This window comes from Amblyomma maculatum, chromosome 4 (genome assembly GCF_055883805.1).
Source record: "Amblyomma maculatum isolate TAMU_Amacu chromosome 4, ASM5588380v1, whole genome shotgun sequence".
In the NCBI taxonomy this organism is placed as follows: Eukaryota; Metazoa; Arthropoda; class Arachnida; order Ixodida; family Ixodidae; genus Amblyomma; species Amblyomma maculatum.
In genome coordinates, this window is record NC_139347.1 from 191,241,587 (window position 1) to 191,249,210 (window position 7,624).

The following is a 7,624-nucleotide window of genomic DNA, read 5'->3' on the forward strand; positions in this document are numbered from 1 at the left end:
ACAGTGAACAGGGTTTGCTGGGCCCGATGTGCTTGAGCTAAGGGAAGACAAAATGGTTCTGCATAAAGATGGGTGTTGCTTTACATTCAAAGATGGGCCAAAAAAGAAAGTCAGAGGGAAGCCCGAAAGAAAGAATAGCAGGTGTGTGGTCTAAAAGAAAAGCACAAACAAAAAAAAAACACTCACCATGCCTTAATCAGATGCGGAGTGGCTGCCTTTCATTTGAACTTCATCTCAAGCTCAACGAAAAAGTAGTCAGAAAGGAATGTCTAATGAGGGCGCTTTACCATTAAGTGCTGCTCAGTGCAACAAATATTAGTGTACTTCTGTCGTTTGAAGCTGACTGGTAAGTCTCTACGGAGGTGTACATACTCCATTTCATAAGCTCTCTATTGCACCGGCAAATGTGAGGGCGACCTGATCCTGTCACTATAGCGTGCATTGTATCTATAAACGATGATCCTAACATCCATGCACTGCGGCCGCCGGCGTTCGTTCGCAGTACTACAAACAACTTATGAAATGGAGTATTCATTAATTTCGAGGACATGCAGTTCCTGAAAGCATGCATTGTGCATTTCGCGCGCACCAGAACGCGGTTTCCAGGCCAGCTGCCGAACATATCTATAAATTCGTTCTCATGAGCCATGGACAGCCGGGGCGGGGCGTACGGCATTGCATATGATGTTTGAATGCAGAGATGTCGGAATGCAGAATACAGAGGAATATTATTTAGTACAGTGCTGTGTGATGCACATAGCATTTACTGATTACTGATTTTTTTTTTTTTTTTGCAGTAATGCAGACATTTCGAAATCAGGATGTAGATGAGCCGTATGTGGAAGATACTGGAATATATCTCAAGTTGCTGCACAGCAACTATAGTTATTCATAACGAAAGTAATAAAAATCTCATTAGGAAGGGATCGAGGAAATTAAGGAGATTAGATCTCCACACAACTATTCACAACTTGCATAGATTAATTACTCAGAGACTGGGAATGGGAGTAGTTAAGAATAAGGATTGATGGAAAATACCTCAGTGATCTGCGATCCGCTATTTAAAAAATTACCTTGATATGTAGCTCGCAAATTTTGACCAGCAGTTTACCGGTATCGTTCAAGAGGAATGCATATATCAGTTACATCTTACCTGTACTCACCTACGGGGCTAAAACATGGGGGCGAAAGACAAGGGTTCTACTCAATTTGAGGACAACGCAAAGAACTGAGAATGGTAGTTGTAACCATAAGGGACAGGAAGGGTGCAGAGTGGGTCTGAGAAATAACTCGAGTTAATGACATTCTAGCGGCGATCAAGAAGAATAAATGAGAATGGGCAAGGCTTGTAGGGCGAAGAGAGGATACCCGATGGTCGCTCAGGGTAACAATTTGTATTCCAAGGGAAGGAAAGCGTAGCAGGGGGTGGCAGAAAGTTAGGTGGGCAGATGAGGTTAAGAAGTTCGCAGAGGTCAGGTGGATGTAGTTAGCACAGGACCGGGTTATATGGAGGAATATGGGAGAGGCCTTCTTCCTGCAGTGGGTGTAGTCAGGCTGATGATGATGTTGATGATGTGCGGTGCGCTATCTGCGTTCTTTTGTAGTTCTGTTTTCTGCTATAAAAATAGGCATTTAACTTACTTTATTTAGTGTATTCTTGCTGCACAAGGCCTATCTGAAAGTGTGCCTTCTATTTATTCCTTATATCTCTGCATTCTTCCGTCTTTAATACGTTGACGTCATCCGGGATCACATCTCATCTGCAAAACAGCTCTAACACCACTTAGTAAACCTTTCATTTTCTACCTCTATTTCTTGTTTCTTGAAGAAGCGGAAGCAGCTTATTTCAACGAGTAAATAAGAGAGGTGGCACAAGATCTCTCAAAAAAGAAACGTTTTGTTTCAATGACAACTCAGTCGGTATCCAAATGACGCCTTTCGGAACTGAATTGCTGCTTTGAGGTGACCTGTATTTCCGCTTTTAACCCTTGCAAAAAACTTACAAGACTATGCCTAACTCTGACTCAGAGCATAAGTGACGAAAGCCACTTTGCAGGACTGTTCTCTCTATAACTGCGCCGTCACGGTCATCACGGACATCATCATCATTGTCGCTACTGTCATCATTATCGACTAAATACACCATTGCTGTGCTGCATCCTCACTGTCGCTGCTATTATCATCCTTAAGCTAGACAAGGAGAGTTACGATATGTGTCTCACGAGCCCAGCGTGGAGTAGCGGTATGCGCCCTCATGTGGGGATCGTTTAGATCGTGCTTCGATTCCCGATTCAAGCAGGTTTTTTTCTCTGTTAGTTCATGCGGTCACTTTCTGTGGACATTTACTGCGGACACTTTTTGCGGACATTTCCACAGGCCATGAGCCAACAAAAGCTTTCACCTTAAAAGGCGTTTATGCCTTTGCGTATGCACCTGCAGCCGAGGAGGCATTGTGCGCCGCAACAGCCGACGAGCACGTCAATTTCCCAGCTAGCCCGCATGCTCAACAGTGCATAGAGACCTGCGCTAGTGCTGTTGAATGCGATGAAAGATCAGAACGTCCGGGAATTAATTATGGCAACAAAGCTCCTCTTGACAATCACTCGGATCACTCATCACTCCCCTCACATGACCACCCCCAGCCTCTCACTACATATCGCGAGATACTGAAACACGTCCGCTTAGCGACACAAGCATTCCCGGCACCTGCTAGAGGACTCGATAAATCAGAGGAGTGTCCCCTCAGGCGGTTACAAACATTGTCCTACAAAAGCCCGGCTAGACTTCACGCAATTATTCCGGCAATTCCTCAGCTGAATGCATTTTTTGCGACCAGAAAGCCGACCTCTGTCTCTGGTATGGACTTGCCAAAGTCATACCTCTTAAAGAAAACCCAACGTGGCTGGATTGGGAGGTGACCTTGTCCAGCTCCGACTTTGCCCCACAAAGGACCTTGCTTGCGAGAACTCGGGCATCGGCATCAGCCGACAGTGTCCCGGACTGAGGATCTGGTCGCACTTAAACCATAACCGATTTTCCGAAACAAAGGTTTTATGTAACTGCTTTTGACAGTCACTTCGATTTTTACTTCGCCCTTGAAATCCGAGTCTGGCTTAAATTGATGAGCAAAAGAAAAAAAAAACTGAACCTGGTTAAACTAAAGTCACTGACCTTTCAAAATATATACGTTACATCTTACTCTCAGATAGTATACTAGATATTCATTTCCTTGGTATGGCCAGCGTACTCGAGGGCTCGTTAAGGGTAAGCGAGGATCAGTTGATGGAGCTTCCTTGCCATGACGTTCTACGCGTACAGCTCCCGCTACACGGAGAGCAACAGTTCGTACGTGCGCTCTAACTTGCTTCGATAAGCAGAGTTCATCAACCCGAGCAGGCCTTCTTTACGATCTCTGCTTGCTTGCAAGAGACAGAGAGTGGACTGTGAATTTTTACGCTTACCTTTTTTTTTTTCTTGCCAAGTTGGGCGCTGTGTCCATTGCACTCGAGTCATGTCATTCATGAATGGCGCCCGCCTAACCGGAGAGCAGCTGCGCATACGTTTGTCTATGCGAGATTCCATGCGAGCATCCAGCGACGGCGCGCGCCCGAAGACAAGGCAGAAGCGAAGAAAAAGAACGGAAAGAGAGGCCCCGAGGGTTCTGCGCACGAAAGTCGCGACGTCGCGCATACAGCGTATGGCAACCGTATACGCTCTTCGAACGAGAGCTCGCCATTTACATGCGTCGCGACCATTTCGGATGCGCATATTTCGAATCGACGTACGGGCCGCATAACGTGTCTATGTCTTTCGGCGAGCTGTATACGGATGCTGCTGCTGCATTTATGTCCAACGTACACTTGATCGTGTTCAGTGCAGTTCTGCAACGGCCGGTGGTTCATGTCCGGCCATTGGGGAAAGAGAAGAACTTCAGCAGTTAGGTAGAACGCTTCGGCATCACAAGTCACAGTTCATTACAAGGGTTGCTTGCATAACGTTTTTTACGAAAGAGTTGTATTTAGCTTAGACTCGCAAGTTCAGTGGCACGCGTGCGACGCCACAACCCCGGCGAAAAAACCGTATGAGTTTCAATAACCGCATACAGATCTCATACTAAGCTCATACTAAACTCATACAAATCTCATACAATCTCATATATTTTTCATACGTTGAATGATATTTGTATGCGATGATATGAGAATTTACGAGTTTAGTATGAGGAAATGTATGAGGTTATTGCGACTCATAGGGTTTTTTCACTAGGGAAGTTCGGCCTTTCGCATCGCTGCACCGAAATATATTTACAGAAAATGAAAAAGAAACGTAAGCTACGATCGCCAATATGGCGCTTTGCTATGTAGGCGAGTAGGGAATGCGAATGTTAGCTGCAGCAATGCGAGCTTCGGGCGGTTCACGTGTAAGACTACAAAAATCTTGAACCTGCTTGGCTAAGACTTTCTGTAGACGCGCGGCGTGAATTTGGCTAAAGTGCCTCCGAAGTGTCCCTTGAAATAGAGGCTGAGAAACGACGGAGCCTCGCTTTGATCTCCTCTATAGTTGAGCGCTCAGGTTACACTGAGACATGCTAAGAATCCAAACGCGACTGTCCTGGGAGCAAAAGAAAAAAAGCGCATAAAGACGAAGCCAAAGCGCCGCACTACAACTTAGCTTACATGTCGAAATCTCCGCGCATTGAATCCCCCTGCCACGATGCTTTCTGTAATCGGATACAGAATACAGAGGAACGGATGCTTACTCTGCACGCTTAGGCTACCGTCTTAAAAGATATTAAAATCCGTGCATTCAATTATGGTGCTATAGATTCATTCCCTTCACTTGTGCAATCTGCAAGACCGTTCTGTAAATGTCTCGTTAAAATATGTTTCAAGAGTTATCAGCTATGACGGACACAAGTTACTGTATCCATCTGTCGATACAGGAGGGTCAGCGCAACCAAATATGAGGCAACTCTGGTCGAGGCTCCAGCCGGTCTGGGTATGTCGATTGGGTACAGGCAACGAGAAGGACGAAGATGTCTCCCTGACCGCCGCCGCAGCCACTGCTATGGCCAAGGCCCAGAAAAGGCTGCTGCTCCCGCGGTAAGTTTGTACCATGCATTTTGTCCTTGTGCATACGCCATCGTGAGTTTGACGACATTCATAGAGAGGTTGGAACACATGCCGCACAGAACACTTTTGCCTGCCGGACGTGGCGGGTTAGAGCGAGTTAAGCTTTGGATTTTGTTTCAGGGCTGGAAAAATCAATTGAAACTGGTTGCAAGACCAGGAGGAAGTGATTTGTCAGTATGGTGTTCACTGAGCTCAAACTTAAAAGACTCGGGAGTCGATTTAATGGAACTTTCTACAAACAAAGCTTTAAAAATGAGAAAAAAAGATCTGAAGGTGTTGAGTATAAAGAAAGGGTAAATCGTCTGGTGGCACACAATAAAATAAAATTCAGGTTAACCCCCATTTTTTTTTTTTTTTCAGGTCTACCGGCCGCGATGAAACAAATATATTTCAATGTAACAGTACGCGTCGTTTTTTTTTTTTTTTTCTGTACGGAGAATCTGGGGGTTGTATTTATTGCGTTTCGATAATTAAAATTCTATTAGGAAAACTATATCTACTTTCCCTGCAACAAAGGCTATGAAAGGAGCAGTAATGGCTTCCAGTAGTAGTAACTCTTTATAGCTATTATTTAAGTCCAAACTACGCACTCGACGCCGCATGTGCTATTTGTTTCCGGATCGAAGTTATCGCATTCCTGGTTAGGTACCCAGTGTTGCCCGACAGCCGCACCATTTCATAGGAGTTATCCCCTGGCATGATGTTCGGCCTCTGCATGTAGCTTAGAAATAAGGGTTTGTGACATTGTTTCATGCAGACCTAATTCGTTAGCCACGACAATACTCGAGCAAGGTATGCATTAAGCGTTAATCCCAATTCATGCCAACCCATTCATGATCACAAAATTATTAGTCTCCCAGTACGGCGTCTCTCATAGCCTCTGTCGATTTGGGACGTAAAACCCAACAAACCAAACTAAACCAAACCTCACACATGTCGCTGCTAATAGAGACGACATCGGCTAGCTAGCTGTAGCTTTCGGACTCACGCAATTGTGACCCGTTGTTATCTTAAACGTAAGTAAAGCTCGGCAACCTATTTCTGGCGGCGTTCAATCGGCCCGCAGGTCGCTTCATTCAACACTGCATGGGTTTGCTCACGTGTGCCGGTGTGGGGATGAAAGAGGAACCTTTGTAAATCAACGAATATTACAAACAACAAAGACACAGCCCCTGTTGTTTTGGCGCCAACAAAGGACGCATCCGCTGTTTCCTTCATCGACATCTACCATTGTGATTCCCTTATTGTATTCCCTTATTTTGACCTTTATTGAAGCCTGCTCGAAAGCATAATGCAACTTTACAACTTCCATATAAATTTAGGCAGACTGCTGCGTGTTCAGATAGCGCTTCATCTATTTCAGTGCCTGTCATATCTCTCGTTAGTGAATGTAACCCGTTTGGACATCCTTGTTGGTTTACGTGTGGCGATGGGGCTACACTTACTGCAAGCGCTGGCTTAAGCCAAGTTGATGACTGCCGGTATAATAGCTGCCGAATGTTTCCATCGAATCTCCACTTCGCGAATTCGCGACATACTACGGGGAACGGGTGAATATACACGACTTGGCGCGCCACCATTTGCCATCATTTGCCGCTTAATATTCGGCTAGAGCAGTCAAGAAGGCTGGCAGATGGATTAGCTGAAGAAAGACGGTTGAGGAAGGGTTGATTCGCCCACGCCTCTTCTTGCTGTCACTGAGATCAACGACGTACTTCAGAGAAGCGCCTTCGGGGGATATGGCCCTGTGCATCCCTTCTTTATAAAATTATACCTGCATGAACATTATAAGATGCCTGCCGCATACTTGATGTTCCTGAACAGAGATATTTGGTCTGAGTTATGCACCGCATCCCCCGTTACAGCTCGGTTCTGCGATACACAAACCCTCCCTCAGGCACACTAGAAGATCAGTTTTGGAAACCCTTAATATGATCTAAATAAGTGAGCAGCTGAGTTGCCTCCGGACCATAAGAAAGGTTCATCTGGTATACCTTTACAGAAGGCATTTTCAACACCTTGCGGGATATATATTTTTTTCTACTATAAGCAGTATTTATAGATAATAAATGCAACAGATCTATTTACTATAGTAGAGGCCGCAGGTTTGATGTCGGAAGAGTGCACAAAACAAAGCGCTATCAAATCCTGTCATATATACAAGTACGAAAAGAGGTTAAGGATAAAAATAAAGACAAATCCTGACAAGTTTTGTCGGAATAGTAGGCTGAAAATCTGTAAATAAACTCCTCCTCGGACAGGAATAGCACTGTTGTGCTGCGCCATTTTTGCTTGTCAATTCATATCCGCTTGAAGAGAAACTGCCAGGCAATGACGGTATATTACTCTTCATTCCAAGCGGTGAGCACTGAAAGATCGGGTTTTTATTCATTTCTGGGCGTAATATTAATAATCTGCCCATTGCATAAGATTAGTCAACCTCTCTGATGATTATATCGCGTTTGGTTCCTTCCTAGGAGGTGATTGGGCGCGGT